The sequence below is a fragment of the Protopterus annectens genome, chromosome 1.part2 (genome assembly GCF_019279795.1).
Source record: "Protopterus annectens isolate FY-2018-M chromosome 1.part2, PAN1.0, whole genome shotgun sequence".
In the NCBI taxonomy this organism is placed as follows: domain Eukaryota; kingdom Metazoa; phylum Chordata; order Ceratodontiformes; family Protopteridae; genus Protopterus; species Protopterus annectens.
The window spans coordinates 281923099-281949500 of record NC_056727.1 but is presented as its reverse complement, the minus strand read 5'-3'; the positions used below and the strand labels follow the sequence as shown (position 1 = coordinate 281949500).

General features: G+C 42.0%; 1 protein-coding gene across 1 annotated transcript in view; it reads right to left on the bottom strand.

The window, feature by feature from the left end:
• SNRPB2 (small nuclear ribonucleoprotein polypeptide B2) overlaps positions 1-26402 on the bottom strand; it is a 536801-nt gene that overhangs the window by 483518 nt on the left and 26881 nt on the right. The window lies entirely within an intron of this gene.

Sequence of the window (26402 nt, the reverse complement as noted above, 5' to 3'; positions counted from 1 at the left end):
TAGCCTTTCCCCGAGCACCTGCAGCATAGGACACAAAGAGTTGCTCAGATTTCCTGAATGGCCTTGTTCTGTCCAAATAGTAACGAAGTTGTCTGTGAATGTCCAAGGAATGTAGTAATCTTTTCCCTTTGTTTTGTGGATTAGGATAAAAGGTAGGTAAGTGGATAGTCTGATTCAAAGCTACACTGGATACTGCCTTTGGCATAAAGGTAGGGTTGATTCGTAAGGAAACTCTGTCCTGATGGAAAATGATGAATGGTTGCACAGCCATGAGGGCCTGTAGCTCTGAAACCCTGCGTGCTGAGGTGATAGCCAGAAGAAAGGCTGTTTTCCATGACAAGTACTGTAACTCTCTTGAAGATGCTGGCTCGAAGGGAGGAAGGGTCAGCTTTTCCAATACGAAGTTGAGGTCCCAAACAGGGACTGGTGGTTTCCTTGGGGGTTTTATATTCTTTGCCCCTCTGAGGAACTGCCTTAAGAGAGGGTGAGAGAATAAAGGAGGATCTGTGTTGTATTGTGCAGAAATGGCTGAAGCGTGGATCTTGATGGAGGAGAAGGAAAGTCCATTGTTTAACATCTCAGCTAGGTACTGTAAAATTTGAGGTATATTTATTACCCAAGGATTCTGTCCCTTTTCTTGATTCCAGGTACAAAATTGTTTCCATTTGGCAGAGTAGGCCTTTCTAGTAGAGGGTCTTCTGGCCTCCAAAATGACATCCTGCACTGCCTTGGAAAGGAGAAACTGTTGGGAAATCAAGGAATTCTCCATGTAGCTAGATTTAGAGTTTTGAGATTGCTGTGAAGGGTTTTGTAGTTGTGCTGGGACAACAGAAGAGGGACTAGAGGCAGGATCCATGGTGGGGAATGTGTCAGGCTCTTCAGGAGTGGATACCAGTGTTGTCTTGGCCAGTCTGGAGCAATGAGAATAATTTTCGGCCTCTCTGCTCTGGCTTTTAATAGAACTTTGGGCAGCAGAGTAAGAGGCGGGAAGGCATAGACTGTCAATGTTGCCCAATTGAAGGAAAGTGCGTCCACTTTCCAGGCCTGTGGATGATAGGTCCTTGAACAAATTTTTTTCAACTGGCAATTTCTGTGGGTACCAAAGAGATCTATGTCTGGCTGTCCCCATGCCAGAGTTATCTTTGTGAAAACTTGAGGATGCAACTTCCATTCATGTGGATCCGTCATATTTCTGCTTAGGTTGTCTGCCAGTGTGTTTTTCTTCCCTGGCAGGAATTGTGCCTGTAGTTGAATTTGCAATTCCAGTGCTGTGTTCCATAAGGTCATGGCTTGCCTGCACAGGGGGTATGAATGAGTTCCCCCCTGTTTGTTTATGTACCACATCACTGTGGTGTTGTCTGTCCTTATCAATAGCTGGCCTGGACGCACTAGGTCTTTGAAGGTCATAATAGCCTTTTGCACGGCTAGCATTTCCTTTTGGTTGATGTGAAGGTGCTTCTCTTTTCGGGTCCATTTTCCCTGAATGCATTGATCTGCCATGTGTGCTCCCCAGGCGTAGTCTGAGGCATCTGTTGTGATGATTTGAGTTGCTTGAGGTACACAGAAAGGAAGACATGTGTTTCTTTGGCAAGCTTGAGTCCACCACAAAAATTCCTTTTGAAGGCATGGAATGAGTGGTATAATTGCTTCCAAGCTGTGGCTGTGTTGAGACCATAAGTTTTTCAGGCACCATTGAAGTTTCCTCATATGCAGCTTTGCACATGGGATTAGTAGGATGCAAGATGCCATGAATCCCAGAGCCTGCAGGACTTTCCTTGCAGTTAGCCTGGTGTAAGTTGCCATTTTTCTGAAGTATTGAGACAGTTGCCCTTGCTTGTCTGGCGTGAGGTAGGCCATCTGGGTGGTTGTATCCAAGCTGACACCCAGGAAAATTATTTGTTGAGAGGGTATTAGTTTTGATTTCTTTTTGTTGACTGTGTATCCCAGGAAGTTCAACAGTTTTATTACAAACTCCAGGTGCTGCAGTAGTATGTCCTTGCTGTCCGCTTGGATCAGGCAGTCGTCCAGATATGGGTAGATTTGTATCCCTTGTAGTCTGCAGAAGGCAATTACTGATGCCAGGCATTTCGTAAACACTCTGGGCGCAGTAGATAAGCCAAAGGGCAATGCAGAGAATTAGTAATGGGTGGAACCTGCAAGAAATCTGAGGTATCTTCTGCAATCTTGTCTGATAGGGACATGCAGGTATGCCTCCTTGAGGTCCAATGTTACCAGCCAAGACTCCTTGCCCAGCATGGGAAGAAGCTGCTGTAATGTGAGCATCTTGAATTTTGGCACCTGTAGACATGTGTTTAGGATGGATAGGTAGGTCTAAGATAGGTCTCCAATCTTTGTCTTTCCTTGGTACCAGGAATAGTCTGGAATAAAACCCTTGACCTTGTTCTTTTGCAGGTACCTCTTGAATTGCTTTCATGTCCATGAGAGCTGAAATTTGTTTTTGTGCCTCTGCCCTTTGATTTTGTGGCAGGTTTGGCATGCCTCTCATTTTTGGAAGGGTGTGAAAGTGGAACCTGTAGCCTCTGTCTATAATGTCCAGAATCCATTTGTCTTTTGTAACAATATGCCAATTTTTTGAGAATAATGTCAGTTTTCCACCCAAAGGTGCTGCCATTAAAGCTTTGCTTGGCAGGTGTAGGGGGAAGTCATTGTGTCTGTTTTCTAACAGACTGTGATCTATCTTCTCCACCTCTTGGGGTTGGTGCTTGCCACTGTCTGGCTCTGAAAGATCCTTGAGGTTGCCCTCTACCCCTTGGGTGCCTGTATCTGCCCCTTTGAGGTCTGTCCGTGGCTGGAAAGGACAAATTTTTTGAAGGCCAGTTTCTGCTGAAACGTGGAGGCTGTACCTGCAGGAAATCATTCACTGTTTGCATGGATTTCGCTTTTTCCTCCATTTTCTTTAGCACCTCCTCAGCTTTAACACCAAACAATACATCTTTTTGAAGAGGTGCATCTAATAATTTAGCTTTGACATGATCTGGTAAGGTTTGCTCTTTGAGCCAAGCATGCCTATTATAACAGACCCTGTAACAGCAGCTCTACATGAGGCCTCTAAAGCATCAAAACCACACTGCAAGGTATGTTTACCCACTTGCTCTGCACCATGCAACAAATCCTGCAACTCTTTTAAATCTGGTTGTTCTGGTTATATCATCTTGCTTTTCAGCTGAGATATCAAAAACTGCTGATACTTTAACATATGGAACTGACAGTTTAATGCCCTCATGGTTAAAGTGGCCGAGGTGTACACCTTTTTCCCCCACCTTTCTAAAGCTCTGGAATCTCTCTCTGAAGGTAATGGGTTTTTAGCAGTAGAGGCCTTAATTCCCTTGGGACCCTGTGAAATTGTTTCTGGGTCAGCAGTATGGCTTTTATATAGGAACTGGTGGGAATCAGGAACCCGGTAATACCTGTCTGGTTTAACAGGAGCTGGAGGCAAAGAATCTGGATTAAGGCTGGCTTCTGTGTACACATCATCCAATATATCTAAAACAGGAGGGATAGCCAGAGGCCTATGCTGGGGGAGCAGAAGAAATTCCCTGAGCCTTTTCTTGGAATCTGAGTAATCTTGGCCTTCCCAATGAAAGTGTTCCCTTAATGTATGCAGGGTTTCCTCAAAAGAGAAGTCCTCAGGGGGGGGAAACAGAGGGAATAGACTCCTCTGCATCAGAGTCTTCGAATGGAGAATAGGCATAATCCTGGTTCTCAGATAGTTCTGAGGTAATAGAAGCTTGATCTGAGGAAGGGTAGTCTTCCTCTAATCTGGGCCTTTTGTCAGAGGGGGGTTGAGAATCCCTAATAAGAGTAATCAAATCCTCAGCCATTTTAAGCATCTGTTTTTTAGGCATGGTGCGTTGAGAGGGGGTCTGAGGAACCTGTTTTTTGGTTTTCATGGCTGCTTTAGATTTAGTGAAGGCTTTAATAGAGAAGGAGGAAGGCCTGAAGACCCCTTGAGAAATGGCAGGCCTGTCTAAATTCTGAGTTTCCCCGCCAGGAGTGGCGTCGGGATCTGGAGTAGGAATGGGGGCAGAGGAGCTTGCGACCTCGAGTACTGAAGACACCGGTAATGCATTGTCATCGGTAGTCAGGGGCTGCGTAGGCGCCTCGCTGAGTACCGGTAGTCGGCCTTAGCGTGGTTTCAGTAGGTGGTGCGGACCTCGTATGTCGGTCCTTATCTTTGCGTTTTTTGCTCAAAACTGGAGTCGGAGTATCCGATGACATAATATAATTAAATTTTTTGCCGAAAAAGTGAAGGGCGAACTCCGCCCGATGCTTAATAGTGCGTTTATTGAATCTAGCACAGAAACGGCAGGCCGAGACGTCGTGGTCTGGGCCTAAGCAAGGTATACAGGAAGAGTGGAAATCCTTATGCAGTATTTGCTTCCCACAAGAAATGCAATTATTAACTTTGTCTGACATCGGTCTGAGGCAAGAAAAGTTAGCTTTCAAGAAGACTTCGGCTGAAATACTTTCGTAAATCTCAGGAGCTGGCCGACCAGCACTTGCGAACTGCTTCTGCTTCGGGCACCGCGCGGCAAGAAAGACTGAAGAAAATGGCGTCGGCTGCCTCTTTTATACCTCTGCCGCACTGACGTCAGGGAAGAAGCGACGACAACCGACGCCGGACCTAGACTTTGGAATTTGGCCGACCGAGGACCCGCCTGACGGCAGGATAACCCATCTGTTATGACTGCAGCTGTATGCACGATGAACATCAACCAACTACATGTTAATGAAGACAGAAAAATTACAAATGGTAATTTGCCAAAATGCTGAATAGAAGACAATGGGGAACGATGGGGGTGGAACAGCAAAAAAATTCTAAACAAAACAACTAAATGTAGCCAGACTGTAATCAGAGGGCAGGAAAAAATAGTCCAAGATAAAAAGAAGTTAGTTACTTATAATTTGTGCATTATCTTCCAATACACCAAGTGCTGAAACTGACTGCATAACAAGAGAGATCAGGATAGGAACAGGGGAAGGGAACACAATAACTTGGAAAAGTTTTTATAGGCAGACCCATCTTAATTCTTACTGGTATTAGTCCTGCTGTTACTGAAGATGGACCTCAGCATATAACTGTATGACAAATTCTGCAGGTCAGAAGGCATTAAAGCCCTCTGCCCTCTGTCTTTAATATGCAAACAGTATAAAAATGTTCATGTTCACACTCAATTCACAAAGAAATTATCTTGCTGTTAAAAAAAAAAAAAAAAGTGAGATCAACATATGAATTATTGTACTGAATAGGTCTATTACCATTTTGCTGTTTATGTTACATGTACAATAAAAAAAAAAGAAATATTTAAGTGTTTTAGAGTTCCTCTGCATTTTCTGATGTATTGTAAATGTATACGAGACTTACTTTCCCATGCTTGCACAGTACATTAGTGTTGTTCAGCAGAGGTGGTTGTTGTCGTCTTTTGGCTTTTCCCGGTTAGGGTCGCAACAGCGGAACTCTGGTCTGCTAATGACTGGCAGTAGATTTTTATGGTGCTGAGTTGCCAGCCCGACGCCCAACCTTCAGCGAAGGCACGCCCATTCACGCAGGTCTTTCAGAGGCCACTCGACTACGGGGAGGATATGCAGACTCCACACAAAAGGCACTCCAGTCGAGAATCGAACAGACCTCTTGTTGTGAGGCAACAACGCTGAGGTCATCAATATATTAAATAATAGAGACTCCAAGATAGAACCCTGAGGGACACCTGTAGTAACTGATTGAAAGGATGAGCAGGTTTGTTGCCATTTAACAACTTGTTGCCTTCCATATAGGTAACTAAGGAACCACAACAAAGAGTATTGTGAAAGTTCTACGGAGGAGAATCGGGCGAACAGTTGCTGGTGTGAGACAGTATCAAATCCCTTTGACAAGTCTAAGAACATGGTGGACACAAGCAGACCATTGTTTCTATGTCAGTTTATTATATTGGTAAAATGCAGTAGAGCAGTAGTGGTGCTTGGGCCTAAAGCCAAGCTGTGTTACTGAGAGCAGGTTACTCGAGGTTAGGTATTGTATCAGCTGCACATGGAAGCATTTCTTTATTTCTCATTTTAGTGAGAAATCTCTGAGGCTGCTCCAACTAGTGTAAGTGCCTTGTTAGGTACATGCAGAAGGGATAACTGTACTCTATAACAGGCCTGATGAGGGCAGAGTACAATGGCACTATGACTCCCTTTGGCCTTGATGACATGCCTTTACTTATAAGCTGAGCCACATAGAAGGATTTCTTCCCTACTGTAGCTACCTGGTGGTCAAACTTTAGGTTATTATCTGTGTTCGTAGGTCTCAAAATTGGGTCTATACTTTTAGGGGTATGCTATCAATGTTATAATTTGCAGAGATATCTGATTTACCAAAGTGTACACTTACACATTTTTCAGCATTTAATCTCAGACCATGGTTTTGGCAGTAGTCGTTTGCCCTTTTTAGGCCTGTTTGTAGGATGTCAACATCACTTGGAGATTCAGTGCTTACTCCCAACTTACAGTCATCAGCAAACCTGCTGAGCCAGAGGGCCCCAACATTGGTATATACTTCACAGAAGTGAGGGACAAACAGGAGGGAGTCCAACACAGAGTCCTGTGGGACACTGCTAGCAACAGATTTCTTAATGGAAATGACGTGTCCTGTCAATTAGCTAGTCTGCTATCCATCTCATGATGTAGAGGTTTATGCCTAACTCAGTAAGTTTATCTATGATCCTTGAGTGGGGGATTGTGTCAAAAGCTTTGGCCAGGTCTAGGTACGTGGCATGTACCATTTTACCCTCATCCATGGCCCTGGTGACTTTCTAAAGGTTGTTCACCAGACTGAACAGGAAAAACTCCCTCTGACAAAACCAAGTTGGGTCTGTTCCAGTGTTTGGAGACTTCCTATACTGTTACTGATCAGGTCCGGGATAATTCTCTCCACAGCCCTGCAGATAAGACTGGTCAAACTCAAGGGTCTGTAGTTCCCTGGGTCAGCTGATGGGCCACCTTGTGGAAAGGATGACTGCTGCAGTACTCTACTAATCTGGGGCAAAGTCCATCTGGACGCTGTAGTTAAATAAGGTTTCTAGTGGCCCTGATGGACAACTTTTTAAGCTATTTAAGAAGGATCCTGGAATGCTGTCAGGACCCATGGAGGTGGTGGTTTTGGCTTTAGTGATTGCAGTAAGGACCTGTTCCCTCATAATGACTGGTAGGGGGATGGTTGCGGGTATTTCTTTGGATGTGGTAGGAGGGGAAAGGGGTAGAAGTTAAACTTGCCAGCCAGCAGGTTTGCTATAGTTTCAGGCTGGGTATAAGTGTTGCCATTCATGATGAACTCAGCACATTGCTGAGGATTTCCCCTAAGGTTACAAACATAATTAAAAAGCCCTATGGTTATCTTTCACATGGGGCCATCTTTGTCTCTTAGTTTGCTTTGGCAGACTCTACCAGCTTTCTAATTTGTTTATTTAGACTGGTGAGTGTCTTTTAGAAACTGTTTTGTCTGTTCCTTCTTGGCTTTGGCATGGGATTATTTTTTCCTTTTGTTGAACAGCCTATTTATGCTATGGTATCCAACAGGGTGGTTATTTTTTCCAGTAATCATAGGTTTCACTCAGACAGGTACTGCCTCCTCTATGCAGCTATGAATTTGGTTGTACAGTGCTTTTGTGTACAGCACAGAGAAGGCCTTGGTGTCATAAAGGTTTGGAGTTTAATAAGCTGTCATTTAATTTCAGGTAATTGGCTTTAGCAAAGTTCTTAACAGGTTTGGAGTTTGATGGGAGTTCTAGGATAATTTTAAGACTAAAGGAGATCATTTTGTGGTCAGATCGTACCAGGGAGGAGTTAATGCACGGCAGAGAGCAGCAGTACCAGGTCTAGGAACTTTGTACTTCTAGTTGGGGAGCTAACTAGCTGTGCCAGGGTGTTTTGACAAAGTCCAAAAACTTCTAAGCAAGTGAATTACGGGTTGTACAAATCTCCCAGTTTATGGAAGGGTAGTTGAAGTCACCCATAAGTATGGTGCTAGGCTGAATGTTAAGAGATTCCCGTAGATTTAGGTAGGAGGTGTGGTTTCCCAAACTCAACTTAGGGAATCTGTAGCTAGCAAGGATATGATAGGGGTCACGCAAGGATATGATAGGGGTCAAGCCTATGGTTAGTTTGGCATGGACCAACTAAAGACAGTCATGTTGTTAGACCAATCTGGCAGTGTACTTGCCCTTGATGAACACTGAGACATCTCCTCCCTTTGTTTTATCCTGAGCTGCATGGGATCAATATGAAAGGTACGGCAGCTTTCATTGCTGGGGTGTTCGCTGTGGTTCTGAACCATGTTTCCATGACTGCACATATCTCTGTATCCTCCAAGGTGAGGAGTACTTCCATGGAGTACATTTTTTTATTTAAACTCCTAGCATTGAGAAGCAGTACCATTAGGTGGTTAAGAGTGATTTTTATTATGTTGGAGGGTTTAACAATTTGGCACAGTCTAAAAAAGCACTACGGGGATAGAAAACAGTTTTGCCAGCATCCATAAGCCAAGTGGTGACAAATGCAAACCATTTCTGGCAATGCATCACGGTTTGTCGATCATGTCTCCCCACGCTGAAACATACTGGATCCCCCTGTTGTGACACACAAACTAAGCCAATTGTTGAAGTCAATCATTTTTTGGTGGTACTGTGGCATCCATCACTGGTGATGTTGGGAAGCTACTCAGGGCTAGATTAATACCCACCTGGGACACATATTCAGACAGCTCCATCACGTCTCTCTTCATACAGTCCAGTGAGGTATGTCTTGGATCATTTACACCCACATGGACTATGGCCATGTCATACTGGTACTTATGGTTTAAAGACCTAAATGCGTGTGTGGTACTTATGGTTTAAAGACCTAAATGCGTGTGTGGTACTTATGGTTTAAAGACCTAAATGCGTGTGTGATCTGGTAGATCCTGGCTCCAGAAAGATAGCTCATTGTGATCCTCTCCTTGTTTAGCCTGTTAAGGAGGACATCCGTTTGTCTTATAATGGAATCCCCAACTTGAATGTTTGGCTGTGTGGTGTGCCACCTTATGGGCTTGGAAGCTGGCCTACCATGATTTTCAGAGTTGTGTGTTGTGGGAGGTGCTGTCTTTTGCAAGGCCACTGAGAGGTATTTTTAGGAGGTCTTGGAGGTTTGGGTAGGCTACATGCGAGTATCATGTGGCTTTGTGTGTTTATTCCTTAATGTTGGAAGTAAGTGTTTTGGGTGTAACGATGACAACCTGTTTTGCATTTTTGTGTGTAGCTACTACACTGTCTCAGGATGCCCATATCCACCAGGCAGAAACAGAAATCTTCTATCCATTATACCAGATCCTTAGTAGATGGTAAGTAGGGGAGAGTTTAGTAGTAGATTATAGGCTGACCTGCAGTGGTGCTGCCCTCTGTGCAAACTGGCAGCTCTTTAAGCAGCTATAAACAGTGGGAGACTACTGAGAGAGTTTCCTACAGAGGATTTTAAACTGGAGAAGTTTGCATATATAAAAGGATGGGTAACCATATTTGAGCAGAGGATTTTATATCAGCAGGATGGAAGACATTTACACAGTTCATAGGTAGGTACTAGGCTATTGGCCCAAGGGCCTAAGTAAGCCTAGCCAACAAGGTTCCCTGGCTTACGCCACCCAAGAAAGTTAATTACCTGTGCCACTGTCGAGCAGAGCCACAGAAGTGATGCCCGGGGTTTATTTCCTATTCTCCATCAAATCATCAAGATTTTTCTTCGAGTGCTAATGAGGAACTTTGCTTGACATAAATGGGTAGCTTGTTCCAGAGTATGGGAAAACTCTTGGACAGGAATCTATCCCTCCAGCAGGTCCTGTTTATTGTGGTGACAAGGTTTAGGTCCCTAGAGCGTGTAGCCAGAGGGAATAGGTGTAGCATGTCCAACAGCTCTGGGTTTGACATAGCTTTATATGTTAGGCAGAGATCACCTCAGAGTAGGCGATGTGCTACGGAGTAAAGCTGGAGTTCTTTTGAGACTGTCAGTGTAGGGCATCTGTTTGAGGCGAGTAATCCTCTTTGTGAGGTACTTCTGTGGCCTTTCCAGCTGCTGCAGATGTCTTGTGAGGGACATTTCAAAAGGGGCGTTGTACTCTACAATGGGTCTAATGAGTGTCTAGTAGAGGGGAACAATGACCTCTTTTTTTCCTGGATGAGAACACTTTTGTGATGAGGTGTGCCACGTAGAAGGATTTCCTGACTACTGTGGTAATGTGATTATCAAAGGAGAGACTTCTTGTCCACCTGGGTCCCAAGGTCTGCTATCACACATTTGGCATTAAGTAGACTGCCGCCAATGTGGTAGTTCATAGGTACAGAGTTTTTACCAAAGGGGATGACAATGCACTTTTTGGCATTGAGCTTGAGGCCATGACTCTGACACCAGGCATCTGTCTCAGTGAGGCCCTTCTGTAGGACATCCACATCATTTGGGGACTCGACTATGGCTCCTAGTTTGCAGTCATCTGTGAACTTTGTTACCCAAAGGCCTTCTGTGTTAGCCTGTACTTCAGAAAAGTAGACACCAAACAGGAGAGGTCCCAGGACTGAACCCTGTGTACTCCACTTGTCACTGGTTTGAAGTCAGATTTGGAGTCTGCAACTTTTAAAGTGTGGGTTCTGTCAGTGAGCCAGTTGGCAATCCATCTTGTGATGTAGGGATTTATATCTAGTTTAGTGAGTTTAGCTGCAATTCCAGAATGGGGGATGGTTTCAAAAGCCTTGACGAGGTCAAGATAGGCTGTGTGAACCACCTTACCCTCATCTACACCTTTGGTGACTGCCTGAAAGAAGTCGATCAGGTTCAGGAGGCATGATGGGCACAAAGCCAGACGTGAACATGGTGCTTAGGTGGGGATCCAGTTCGTTCTGAGGTTCGTGTAAAACACAGCCTGGGATGTTGCCCGGTCACAAGGATGCTGTGTTGAGTACAGATTTTACCTGCGTAGTTGTGATTACAGGGACTCTGCATTCTTCCTGTATAGATATGGGCCCTTTCGGGGGTGAGAGGGCAGTAAAGTTAGCACTGAACCTATCTGCCAGGATGTTGGCAATATCAGTTGGTTCTGTAATTTTCGTGCCGTTGTGCTGTAACTCAGAGCAGATCTGGGTGTTGCCATTGAGATTCGTGATATAGCTATATAATGCTTTGTGGTGGTCCCTAGAATCAGTGGAGATTTTGTTTTCATAGCTAGCTTTGGAGGATCTTATAAGGAATCTCAGCTTCTTACTGAGACTGACCAGGGAGCTCCTCCACTCATGGGATTTTACTCACTTTTGCAACAATTTCTTCCTTCTGTTGTAGAGTTTCTTTATGGAAGTGGACCACCAGATTGGCTTCTTTTTTGGAGGACAGCATCTTGGTTCTGTTTGGGATAGCACAATTCATGCACTCGTTTAAGTGCTTATAGAGTGCATTTGTGTAGGATTCAGCAGTCGTAAATGTATTGTCCATCTGCATGGGTGTCATGAAGTTCACCACGTCTGTCTTAAGAAGCATGAAGTTGGTTTTGGAGAAATTTTTTATTGTGGTTTCCTTAATGGGGGGTGGGGGCGGGATGTGGATATCTAGTGTGATTAGCTTATGGTCGGAGCTGACCAACAGGTGTGGAACACTGGTCACTCATGTTGGTAATGACTAGGTCTAGGATATTGTTGTCCCTGGTGGGGGTGTGGAAAAGTTGATCCAGGGCATTGGAATTTATGAATTCCAGAAAGCGTTGAGCGAAGGAGTTGGTACATGAGTAGTTTTCCCAATTAATGGTATGGTAGTTGATATCGCCCATTATTAGGGTGTTTGGTTGAACCCTAATATTTTCCAGTATATCAAGAAAAGAGGAGTGGGAATCCTGGGGCATGGTGGGGGATCTGTAGCAAGCTACAATTTGGATTGCACTTTTGCCCAGAGTTAGTTGCACTTGGATAACCTCAGATGCATTATGCTGAGCAACTAGCCTGGAGGTGTGGATATCCTTAATGAATATGGACACACCTCCTCATTTGGTGTTCCAGTCCAGGTTAGATGGCTGAAAAGTGTGGTATGAGTTATTGCCTGGTAATGCACGAGTGCTCTCTGGAGCCTTGAACCAGGTCTCAGTCACTGCACAAATATTGATGTTCTTCATTTTAAGGAGTGCCTTGAGTGAGTGCATTTTGAGATTTAGACTTCTAGCACTGAGTAGCATTACCCTCAGTTTTTGCTTGCCTGTACCGGTTACAGTGGTGAATTTGTCATTTGAACCTTGCCTAAAAAAGGCACTATGGGGCGGCAAGAGCCTTAGCCAGTATCCGGAATCCCAGGGGTGACAGGTGCAGGCCATCTCTGGCAAAGCATCATGGCCTGTCAACCATGTCGTCCCAGGCAGACAGATACTGGATCCCCTTAGAATGACACCAGAAGCTTAGCCAATTGTTGAAGTCAATCATTTTGTCCTTGTACTGCATTATCATTCTGGGCGATGTCAGGATGCTACTTAGGGCTAGGGTCATACCTGCCTAGATCGGAGAATTCTTCCATGTGCCTTTTCATGTATTCCAGGGAGGTACATTTCAGGTCATTCACACCAACATGGACAATGACAGAGTCATATCTGTACTTGTTGTGGAGTGACCTGAGTGCGTGGGTTATGTGGCGGATCCTGGCACCCGACAGGCAGCAGACAGTACCTTCTCCTTGTTTAGCCTGGTGAGTGGGACACCAGTGTGCCTGACTACAGAGTCACCTATGACTAATGTGTTGGGTACGTTGTTTTGCCTTATGGGCTGTGGTTAAGTGGCACACTGAGTCTGTGGGCTATGTGCCATTTGGGTTGTGTTGAGGGTGGAAGTCGCTTGCGTTTCTGCTTTGGAGGTCTCTATTGCTTGAGCAGATTATTACTGAGAGCTTCCACGAATGTTTTTGTGTTTCTACGTATAGATTTTAGTGGTGTAGGTTTAGTGAGACTATATGATGAGTGTGGTGTGGTGCAAGTGTTTACCTTCTCCTCTTGACTGTCAAGTTCAGTCTTTGTTAGAGAGAGCTTTACCTCCAATTTGTCTAGATACGTGCATCTCTTACAGGTTGTAGTGTTGGGTGGTAGGAGGAGAGGGTTGTCTGTGTACATGAGGCAATTGCTACATTCCCCAAAATGCCCAGATTCATCAGACAGACAGGAGAGAACACTGGGAGCTGACTCTTGGACATTCCTGAATAAAAAAATATTTTCCTCTAAACAAGTGAGGAAAGTGAATGCAAGAGCTGTTTTTCTCAAAGCAAGTGAGGAAATTAAGTAGAAAAACTGTTTTCCTCTAGGTAATTAGGAAGGTTGACTGCTGTAGTAATTTGTAGCTTATTTAGTGCTTACAAGTTCTGAACAAGTGCTGAGCATGAATAAGCAAATTCAATTGCTAAAACTACCTGAACTAGACTAGTTACAGGAAAGAAACAAGTGCAAATGTGGGCTTTTAAGTCAGAAAGTTGAGAGAGATGGAAAAATTGCCCAAATAGCCAGAAACCATTCCTTAGATAGGTTACCTACTGCTTACCACTCCCACTGATAAGCTTCCCTCCAACACAGAAAGGTTTGGGGGCCTCAGGAGCTTACAAACAGTCCTGGATACAGCAAATCTGTATCTGGACTAGACTAGTTACAGGAGGGGGGTGGAATAAGTGCAAATGAGGGCTTTTAAATCAGGAAGTTGAGAGAGAGAGATGGAATAACTGCCCAAACAGCCAATAGCTACAATTTCTGGGCCAGAAACGACTCCTTATGTGGCAGATGGGTTGAATTAGCCCTCTGTTCCCACCAGAGTGCCGAATAAAACTCTCTTAAGCAAAAAAAAAAAAAACTAGTTTTGATCTCAAGTGCAGTAACAAATGCTTTACAACAAAAGGCAAAACTATCAGAAATCCTTTGAAATAAGTTCTCAAACACTGAGAAATGTTCCCAAATACAAAAGGTGCGCAAACAGGAAAACTACAAACACAGAAAACTTTGCAAAATTTAGAAATATTCTGACAAACTCATGAGAACTTTGTCAAACTCAGCAGTATGAATTATGAGAGGCCTTAATTAACTTTTTATTGTTAGTATTACATCAAGATTGCAAAAAAAATTATTTATTTTTGTTTGTGACCACTTGGTTTATGCCTACTTGTTAAACAGAGGTAAAAATTCACTGGCATAAATAAATGCTAGGGCTACAAGATGGTTGGAAATCTTGTAGTTGAATTTTGAAAGCTCACCATATAGTTTTAATCAATTTACCTTTTTGAAGTCCTTGAATTCAGAAGTGTTCACCATGGTGGGTTTAATTGCTTTCACTCAGTCACTTATAGAGATTTCCAGGTCTGTACTAACTTTCAATGACTGCATTGATTTGATAAAATTAAAAGATAAGGCCTCAGATTTCAAATAAATGATCATTTCTCTGGAGCCATAAGGGTTACTAAAAAATGTAATTGGCAAACTTTTCAATGCAAACAAGTTTTTACAGTGCCACTGTTAATCAGATTGGGGATCTTAAACTGGATTTCACAAGTCATAATAAACACAGTAAATATGAATCCTGTAATATTTTGTGAACTTAGAATATCTCTAACAATTCAAGCTTGACACACACAGTCAACAGCATTTGTTTGTTCATTTTTTGAGTTTTCATATGATGCTATGCAGTTCTCTCCATGTTATTTGGTTGTTACTACAGAAAAGTTCTCTCTTATGGTCTGCTAGGGATGTGGAACGTACCTTACAAAGTACGAATTGACAATTTTTCTTGTTTAGGGTTTAGTTAAATCCTGTTTTTGTGGGCCATGGGGAATTTGTCTGTAGAAAATTAGGTTTCTGCCAACTACTGACTTACCCCTGCAGTTTCCAGCAGCTCTGAATGTACGATAAATGCTAAAACTTGATAAAGAAAGAGTCTGTTACACAGATATGAATACGCTGAAGTTGCAGGACAGCCTTGGAAGATCTGTCAAGTTTTTAAGACTTCTGTCACTCAGCAAAGAAACCTTGCTGTGGTCCAGACTGGAATTTACTACAAAACCTTTGTGTGTCCCTTAATTTAACAGCAGAATAGTCCTGGCAATTAAACAATTTAACTGCAGTAATGTTTTGGAGAATCTTCTGTCTAATTAGCTTCCAAAGGTTTTCTCAAATGTGGATTCTCCAGCAAATAACTATTTGGCAAGGCTGCTAAAAAAAGTAATGTTATCTGCTGTCCATGGATTTAATCTAACAGGCAGAGCTGACCAAATTCAATTCAGAAAGAGAGTTTTTTTTTTGTTTTTTTTCAAATTTTTCAAAACTCTTTATTCTATTGAGCAGGGGCAAGCAATTAACATTTCCAGACCCCTTGCCCCCCCCCCAAAAAGATCTTTAAGTTAGGAGCATGTCAATACAGGTTACAAGAATAAATACATACAGACAATTAAGGACATCGTGAAGGTATAACAGATAATACAAAGCTAGCCTTTTAAAATTTCCTCAAGGTTCGAATATTCACTCTGTACATTAAAAAAAAAAACCACAAATGCTGCATACTATTAATTAAAAAAAAGAAATATACAAGCGAACAAATAACCAAATAAAACAAATCCCACCCTGCTGGTCACTAGCAAGACACTTCCTACTCAGATGGTGCCTTTAATGTAATTTTTCCTGATATTGTAACTGAAAAGGATCCAGAAAGAACCGGTTCACTTCCCTGATTAAACAAATCAACCCCTTATCTACTATTTTTCCAGAGGACTGCTGCATCTTGAATTTTACCAGACAAATTGTGTTATTTCTAAGCCACAACATATAAATAAAACCTATACAGAAATACAAATTATTTTTAGGTCCAGGTTTTCACCATCACTATCTTTTTATGTTTTTGATAGCTTATATACTTATTACAAGTGTATTTTTTTTGGTATTTTTAACTGGTTTGCAAAATGTTAAAATTCTGTCGATTCAAATGGGCAGTCTTGTCCAACTCTGAAACTTCAGCTTTTCTCTCCCTCTTGCTCTACTGCTTCAAGACATTCTTAAAAAAAATCTGCACTATACACTTCTACAGTCAGCCTTACATTGCACGGTGCATGACATAGCAATCAGAGAAAGCAAACAGCATATACTCAAATATGTGCAAGCCTACTGCAACAAACAAGCTAGATATATTTTGCTACAACATTTAAAATGACAGAAAATAGCTTATCTGAGAAAAAAGCATTACTTTTGGTTCTCATTTAATAAAAACACACTTATGAAGGGAGTCAGATATATACGGAGTTTGTCAGCCTGAAAATGTGAACTATACATGTAAATATATGCTATTAACAAAACAGCAATAAAAACAGCACCCAGATGGCTATACAGGTCTACTGGCAACAACAAGCAATAGAAGACAACGTCTCATCATTTGAGATATGTCACAGCTCTTAACTACAAAATGAAATTTGATGGGGACTCATAGTATAAAAGATACATACGCATCACTGGATAATATTCGTATCCAACCTAGCCACCCTATGCAATGTGTATTATTAGTACAAAAAATATCAGACCCTATGCAATTCTTAAAAAAAAATTGCTGGGATACTCCTCATCCTACCCTGAAGCAGCACTGCATGAAGATATAAGGTACCTAAGCAAATGAATGCAGCCAGTAGGCTGTATCTGCTGGCCATAATTCGCAAACAGAACAGAGCACTAAGGGTGACTGCATGAAGATGCATACTAAAAAGCATGAGCAACAGAGCCAAAAAGCAAAATAGTTATTGAAGAGGTTTAAGATATTGTGCTGTTACAGCTAGAACATGCAGCAGTCCCGACTTTGACTGCCATGCATACATTTGCTTCCTATGCGACTAAGTCGATTAACCAGACATGGATCCTAGGTCATCCATGAAAAAGCAGGCACGTTGCTCAGCAGGACATGATTAAGTAACCTTACAAATTATCAAGGCCCAATATTCTCATACAGATGTTTAACAAATATGGATAATGAAGAGGTCTGACCACAGTACAGTGCACTCAAACAAAAGAGCTCAAAACTGCCTCTAAGAACAGTGACAACAGAAAGCAGCTACCATTCACATGCCAACCAGTACAAAAAACATTTTTCTTCAAATCCTAAACATTAGAATCATATTAAAATGTTTGTGAATAGTTTCCCATGTTGTGTACAATTCACTTAAACTGCTACAACCCAGCATGTCCTTTTAGATGTTATACTATTGTAGCTAAAACTACTTTTGTCCTAGTAACATTCTACACTGCAAACAAATAGCTTCAGCAGAATTCATCTTACATGCCATACAGAATGACCCTATCACTTAGTCTACTAGTGTGCCTCCTCAGCATATTGGCACTCTTTATCAACTATCACATCTCCCCACTAAATATAATTAACAGTTCTATAACCTACACTCACCGTACCAACATTTACAAAATCTAAAACTCACCACAGCACCCACACTCTTACAATAAATCATCTAGGACTTTTTTTTCAATTACAGGCATCTAAAATCCAAGTATGTTAGCATATGAAATCCTTTCCTGACTTAACTGCACAATCCATATTATATGCTGCATAATCAAGAAACGCCATGCCCCAACCTTTCCTCCTGCTCGTTCAAGTCTCTGCAAAGTCTGCAGCTTCTACTTCCATTTCACCTACCAGTGTAGAACCTTCCGGTTCCTATCCATACCATCTTACATTTCCATCATCATCATCATCATTGCCCTTTCTTTCCAGTTCCAATTTCAGCCAAGTGTACACATGCACCTCAGTTTTAAGTTACAGTTCTCCAGAGGTACTCTTTCAGCAAGGCTATCCCTTCCTGGCCAAAACAGAGACGGTCCTTCACAAAGAAAAGAATAAAAGAATACGCAAGTTGCACTTGGGAATTGTAAAGTGCAAAGATATCTGGGAAAGGAGACACTGCAGCTTGGGAATGGTCAAAAATGGAACAGAATACCCTGTGGATACTATATCCATGACCTACTAGTCATGTGTGATGTCCTCTGACACTGACAGCTGGAAAGACAATGGATCGGCCAACTGCTTCCCTTTAGAGACGGTTGGGAAAGACTTCAGGGAGTTGACTGCAGTCTTCTTGAACACCACCACCACTAGAAACATAGCCATTTAGGAAATTACAGTGTCCCATGCAGCCCTTACCAAAACCTCAAAAGTTGTTCTGCTGGAAGCATGAAAACTACAGCTAGATTCATGAGAATGACATTTTCCCCCACCTCTAGTGAGCATGTGTTCCTTTTAAGTTTCACTGATAAGACTTTTACAAAGGACCCAAAAAGATTCCATCAAAGGGGCTTTCAAGAAACTGGCCTTTGAGGTTTCATAGAATTCTATTAGGAGAAGCATGGTGTGATGGTGAACTATCTGACCCATGCCTGCCACCTTGACTGAAACATCCACAGCAATCAGAGCCAAGAATATGGTTCAGTTAGCTTCAGAACCTAGGACTGAAATCCAAGTATCCAAGGCAGCAATACAGCTATGCTTTCTTAACTCCAATTTAATTTTTCTTTCTTTAAATGTCGGAGGCTTGAAAGCAATACATGTACAGCATTCTTTGGAAAAATTAATCTCCACTAAATAATTAATGTACTTGGATTGTTTATGGGGAGGGTCATTTCTCAAATGTTTGAGAGACGTTTGTTTTCCACAGTAGCAAAAGTAGAAGAGGACAGACAGCCTGACTACAATATCTCAAATAAAATCTTGAAATAAGAAGCAAAAGGAGCAGATTAACCTGAAAAATGTAGCTGGACAGCAAGAAAATGCCAAACTTGAACAAAAAAAATAAAAGATTAGACAGCAAACTGCTCTCGAAAGAAATGTCACCCTGAGCCATTTAATCACGTGACCAACTTTAACCTCAGACTGCAAAATCTGGCGCTAGGCCCTTAGGTACTCAGCATTGTGGTTAAAGTGGATGGCTATGGTAGCCTTGGAAAGTTTTAGGTATTGGACCAACTAAAATGCTGCTGACATTAGCCTTACAGGTGAAGAAGATGAAACACCCCACACCAGATCAAATGATTCCTTGACCTTTCCCAGTCTTGCGCAACTGTAGGGTTGGTATTCAAGACCACCACCCCGCAAAAAAAACTTACTTTGAGCTGCTGCAATACATTACATTACATGTGACAGACAGCTTTCAAGGTATTGGGAGTCAGGAACTGAGGTATGGTATTACAATCTTTCATAGCAGAAGAGTGCACAGTTTTAAACTTCATCTTTGTTTAAGGAAGGGAAGCAGAAAGTTCTCCTTTCTACTGTTTTTTAGTGCAAGGATTTTAACTCCTATTTTTACATAAACATTATTAAAGACCTAATGCAAGAAACAGAAAGAACATGGAACAAGTAACACTACATGAAAAGTTCAGAGTTTTTTTCTAATATCCAGGGAAGTTTGCAGCAATGCAAAATCCTTACCATAGAAGGACAAAAAAGTATTGCATTCTCAGTAAATGGCCTTGCTGCAAAACTATCCCAAACAGTTCTGGAATACTGCAACTACCTTACTTGGCAGAGTTAAGATACCGAAGACTTATCATTTGAAGTGGAAACCAGCTGTAATCACTTCATCCCTGCAAATACAGCATTCAATTTCTAATTTAGCTATAACGTTTTCAATCTCTTTTCTTTTTGTTTCAACATCACCAGCACTGCACCTATTAGTCTGATCTATAAATTAAGTTTCTCTCTGGAGCTTTAAACAAGCAACATGTAAAGTACTTGAAACTTTTTGCAGACATTACACTCAACCCTGTCTCTATCCTCATAAGTAGTTCTATTCAGAAGGACTATACCAGATATGTCCATGACAAAAGTAGCACTGACCATTGAAACTGCTACACCCAGTGACTATAATGTCTTATGAACACAGAGCCACAAAGACATAAAATATAGGGATTTGCAGGCAAAAACAAGGGCAATGTGGAAGAAGGCTACCCAGACACGTCCTATAGTAGTAGGAGCAAGAGGCCTTATAATAAGGACTTTAAATCATTCCTAGATGTTACAGATACAACAGATACATGTAACACCGTATGAACTGCAGGTGTCATTACTGGGCACACTGCAGATGCTGGGAACAGTAAGTTTGGCTATCATCAAAGATTGAAACCATACTAATATCATGAACTTTAGCCAAAGTTTGACTTAGGAATGGGGTCCATTCCCGTCATGGTATTAGAAATCCACAAGACTTGGAGAAATGAAAGAAATATACCACTGCTACATTGAAAAGTACACTGCTACCCTACTCCATAAAGGAGCCCCAGCCCTCAACTGTCAGTGCATTGCTATAATATAGCCACCTTCAAAATTACTTGAGAAATACACACATGTATTAGCTAAATCATCTCACAGATCAAAGCATTCTCAAAGATTTTGTCCAGGGCATGGTACCAAGGCTGCCCTTAAAAACTCCTTTATCCAGTCTTCTGGAATAATTTGGATCTACGTCAACATACTGGTGTACTCTTCCTTAGACTGTCAAAACATCTGTTGCTGAAATTACTCTCTGTTCCTCATCAGACAGTCAAAATATAGTCTATCTACAATGGCTCTACAGTTGCCATCACAAAGTACAGAGACAGTAAAAGGAGAAAACAAAGTCACCAAAGATCATTCTTACTGCAACTCCTTAACGTTCCTTTTTTATTTACCCTTTTCAGCAATGACAAGTCAGTTCAATGTAGTGACTGCAGAATCATCCTACATGCAGATAAATCTACAATATTTTATTCATCATCATCACTTACTGGAGTTGTTTGTAAATGTCCAGCCAGTTTTAACATCCTCTAAGAGGCAGTAAGCTGTCCAATCATCAAACTACTTGAGAGAATACTTGGGTCAGAATTTAGAACAAGACTCACATCAAAGCAGCAAGCCCCCAGTAAAATAAAACCTGGTATGCTTTACTGTGCCAAAAAGTTAAAACAAGCTACATCAGAGTTTTTACCGATAGACATGACCTCATTCTTACATTTCTCTGTGTTCTGACTGTTTTAACAAAATGCCCACTCTGCTATTCTCTATTGTGACTCCAGCTTATCAACATTACAAAAATGTCAAGTTTTCTGCTGGTCATTCAGACTCATCTCCTCAACATCTAAAAACACTACATTTGTCAGCATTCACTAAGCAGATCAGTATGCTGCAATTTAGAAAAAGAAATCACTGTACTGCCATAATACTTGAGAAAATTACTACATAAAATATAAAAATACAATCAAGATGGTTTATAGCAAACCTTGCTGTCTAGCTGTATTCAATGACCAGTGAATAAATAGAAGACAGCAAGGTTTGCTCTACCAATATCCTGCTTGTGTTTTTCATTTTTTTAATGTTACAATTACATTTAACACATTCAGTGCCATGCCAGGCAAATATTTAGTTACCATTTCTCTAACTATGGCAAAAAGAAGCAACATCTGCAATTAGCCAACTTAGTTTTGATAAAGACTTCTCTCCAGTGTTTTTAAACTTAAGGAATAAACTCAAACTCTCCTTTTCTTTTTTATACCACTCAGTCTGTTCCGTATCTAATCTCTTGCCTGTCTATTTGATTACTGATAGCTGCAGGAATTTATCACCATTTCACGCTGTTAGTGATAGCTATTACCAGAATAAATTATTTCTTACATTTATTTAATTGAATTGCACTTCTTTAATGCTTATAATTGTGCTATACAGCTAATCTACTACGTTTTGCACGGTTATAAAGCTTTTTTTTTTACTGTTTCACTGCATTTGTGTACGGTTTTATACTGTTTAAACTGTATTTTTCATTGCTAGACAGTGTTTCATTACTGCAATTGCATGTTTTACTGAATTACTTAACTGTAAACTGCTTTTTCATACTGGGAGTTGTATTTTCCATTTGTGAGTGCTCTATCTGTGCATTTTTTGAGAGGCTTCTCTGTTCTAGTCAGGTATCATATAACTGATTTGTTTGCAGTTAAAAGCATTCTCTAGAGTCTCATTATTCCTTTATCTGTTTAAAACTTTCATTTAGTGGCTAGAGCTAGTAGCTATAATAGTTTCCCATCTTGTTCTTATACTTGGTGGCTTTGCAGTTGCCCACCCATACTGTAAATTTGATCTGACACTCCTCCCAGTCTAGTGTCATTAGCTCATTCTACCTAATACACAGAGAACATTTGAGAAGGCCAACCCATTTAGGCTCTTAACATTGAATTATCTTCTGTTCCTGCTTTCTCCCTTTCCACTTTACTAAAAAAAAATGCTACAATCTCCTTGTGTTCTGGCTGAGTGTGCTTCTCAGCTGATAAGTATATTTTTGGCACTTTATAACTGTTCAGAGTTGAATAAAACAATAATTGAATTCAGTTCAGAATAGAGTTTGAATAAATTGCATTTATTTAAACTGTATTTGCTCTAATATTGCAACACACTCAAGTGTGCTAGCTTGTACTGCACTTGAATTGTGTTTAGTGCTGCTTTGCTTTTCTGTATAAAAAAACATTCTAAGCTTGTTTCCTGCCTTTCCTGTAACTAGTTTAGTCAAGATACAGACTTGCTGTATCCAGGACTGTTTGTAAACTTCTGTGTTGGAGGGAAGCCTTCTAGCTTATCAGTGAGAGCGGTAAGTACTAGGTAGCCTACCACAAAAGGAGTGGTTTCTGGCCCAGAAATTTTAGTTTACTGGCCGTTTGGGCAGTTTTTCCATCTCTTTCAACTTTCCTGGTTTAAAAGCCCCCATTTGTGCTGGTTTCCCGCCTTTCCTGTAACTAGTCTAGTCCAGATACAGACTTGCTGCATCCAGGACTGTTTGTAAGCTTCTGAGCAGTGCCAAAGTCTGCTCTTCAAATTTTCCCTTAGATCAGCTAGTTCTCTCTTCTCCTACACTTTACTAGCTTATTAGTCTAGCACTTCACCAGATGTCTTTCACCAATTATTGTAGCACACAAAAGTGCTACCAGCACTAAACGTTCTACAAGGAAAAGGCTCCAGAGCTTATTATTAATGCCCACCCCTCCAGGCATGTCTAAAGGTCAGTTCCCTGTGCTTTCTCCTAATAACCTGGTGAACTTGGGCATCCTGAGGCAATGTAGCAACTGCCTCATGTACACTGACAACCCTCTCCTCTTACCTCCCAACATTCAGACTTGTGAGAGATGCACTTATATATCCAAAATGGAAGCCACACGCTCACCAGCCAAGACCGGAACAGCTGGTCAAGAGGAGAAGGTCCACACTTGCACCACACCACATGGAACACACAAACCTCCAGAACACACACCAGCACTGCCTTCACATAAAAACACAAACCCCACACCCACCTTCACAGAGGATCTCAAACAATCTACCCAAACAGCAGAGACCTCCAAGATAGAAACACACTCGACCACCAAAACACAACACTAATCACGAGAAACTTAACTCTCCTAAACAGAGTGCCACTCAACCAAAGCCCCTAAGGCAAAACAGCATGCCCACCACACTAATCATAGGTGACTCAATAGCGAGGCACACTAATGCCCCACTCACTAGGTTAAAGAAGGAGAAAGTAACAGTCAGCTGCCTGCCAGGTGCCAAGATCCACCACATAACGCACACACTCAGGTCCCTCAACAACAGGTACAAATATGACTCTGTTATTGCACATGTGGGTGTGAATAACCTGAGACCTCCCTGGACTACATGAAGAGAGACATGGAGGAGCTCTCAGATTATGTAGCCCAGGCGGGTATGACCCTATCCCTGAGCAGTACAAGCAGAAAATAATTGATTTCAACAAACGGCTAAGTTTCTGGTGCCATTCTAAGGGGATCCAGTATCTGTCTGCCCAACAGCCCTCGATGCTTTGCCAGAAATGGCCTGCATCCGTCACCACTGGGCTTCTGGATACTTGCCAGGGCTCTTGCCACCCCATTGTACATTTTTTAGGTGGTGTTTCAAACAGCAACAGCTACAAACAAATGCAATTTGAGGGTCATGCTGCTCAATGCTAGAAGTCTAAATCTCAAAATGCACTCGCTCGAAGCACTCCTTAAAATGGAGAACATCGACATTTGTGCTGCAACAGAGACCTGGTTCAAGGCAGCAGAAAGCACCCCTGCACTACCAGGCTATAACTCATTCCACACATTTCAGCCCTGGAACTTGGACCGAAACTCCAAAGGCAGTGGTGTTTCCATATTCATAAAGGATGTGTACACCTCCAGACTGGTAGCACAACATAACACATCAGAGATACTTCAGGTGCTGCTAACATTAGGTAAGACAGTGATTCAGGTCGTAGCCTGCTATAGGTCCCCAACCATGTCCCAAGACTCACAGTCCATGTTCATAAGCACCCTGGAGAATATTAGGGACCAACCCAACACACTCAGACTGGGCGACTTCAACTACCCCTCAATTAACTGGGAAAACTACTCTTGTACCAATACACTTGCCCAACATTTCCTGAAATTCATTAATTCCAATGCCCTGGCCAGCTCGTTCTTACCCCCACTAGAGGTAGCATCATCCTTGACCTGGTCATTACTAACATGAACGTCCGTTTCTCTACACCAATAATCAACTTCTTCCTGGTTAGATCTGACCACAAACTAATCACCTTGGAAATCCACAACCCCCCCCAACAAAGATAACCACCATGAAAAACTTCTCCAAAGCCAACTTTGGGCTCCTAAAAATAGAGTTGGCTAACTTCATGGCACCCATGCAAATGGAGAATAGATGCATGACCGCCAAATCATACACCAATGCACTGTATGAACACATACACAAATGCATAGATCTCGCCATACCCAATAGAACCAAGACGCTCTCCTCCAAAAAAAGGAAGTCAATCTGGTGGTCCCCTGCCATAAACAAACTCTACAACAGGTGGAGAAAACTGATGAGGAATAAGGTGAAGTCCCAAGACTGGAAAACCTCCCTTATCAGTCTCAACAAAAAGTTGTGATCCCTCATCAAATCCTCTAAAGCTAGCTATGAAAACAGAATTGCAGCAGATAGTAAAGACAACCACAAGGCCTTCTATAGTGATGTATAGAATCTCCACAGCAATACCCAGATTTGCTCTGAGCTACTGCACAATAGTACCTCCTATACCAAGCCAACAGATATTGCCAATATAGTGGCTGAAAGATTCAGTGCCAACTTTACCCCCCCCCAAAGGACCAAACAATACCAGTAATTTGCCAGTCACCCAGTATTACTGCTGCAAAGGTTAAAACAGCACTGTCCAAGGCCAAGAATACAGCTTCTATGGGACCTGACAATATCCCTGGCTGTCTTCTACATGAACTACAGAGTGAACTGGCACCTCACCGGTGTACCTTGTTCAATCACAGCCTCACCTCAGGCTTTGTCCCTACTGAATGGTGTACTGCTACAGTCATCCCTCTCCACAAAGGAGGAGTGACTACAGCCCCTATGAACTACCGCCCAATTAGCCTGATGAGTCAGATATGCAATGCTATGGAATGCATCATCATGGACTTCATAAACAGATATAGGGAATCTCCAAACTCTGGCTCCCATACAGTTTGGTTTTGTGAAGGGTAAATCATGCCTGCTCAACTTGGTTGACTTCTTTGAGTCAGTCACCAGAGCTGTGGATGAAGACAAGGTGGTTCACACAGACTAACTTGACCTGGCCAAGGCCTTTGATACCATTCCCCACTCAGGAATCATAGAAAAACGCACTAAGCTAAGCATCAGCCCTATATCACTAGGTGGGTTGCAAACTGGCTCACAGATAGATCCCACATAGATCCCACAGTGTAAAAGTAGCGGACTCCAAGTCAGATTGCCGACTAGTTACGAGTAGAGTCCGACAGGGTTCGGTCCTGGGTCCTCTCCTGTTTGGTATCTACTTCTTTCAAGTCCAGGCCAACACGAAGGGACTTTAGCTGACAAAGTTCGTAGAAGATTGCAAGTTGGGAAGTATTATTAACTCCCCAAGTGATGTTGACATCCTACAGAATGGCCTCACTGAGACCAACGACTGGTGTCAGAACCATGGCCTTAAGCTCAATGACAAAAAAAGTATCATCATCCCCTTTGGAAAAAAAAACAGTTCCCATGAATTACCACATCAATGGTAGTCCACTGAACACAAAAAGGCATAATAAGAGATTTGGGAACACAGGTTGACAGCAGCCTCTCCTTTGATCACCACACTGCCACTATGGTCAGAAAGTCCTTCTAGGTGGCACATCTCATTACTAAGGGTTTTGCATCCAGGAAGACAGAGGTCGTTATCTCCCTCTACTCTTCCCTCATTAGGCCAATCATCGAGTACAATGCTCCATTTGGCACGTACCTCACTAGACACCTGCAACAACTGCAGAGGCCGCAAAAGTACCTCAC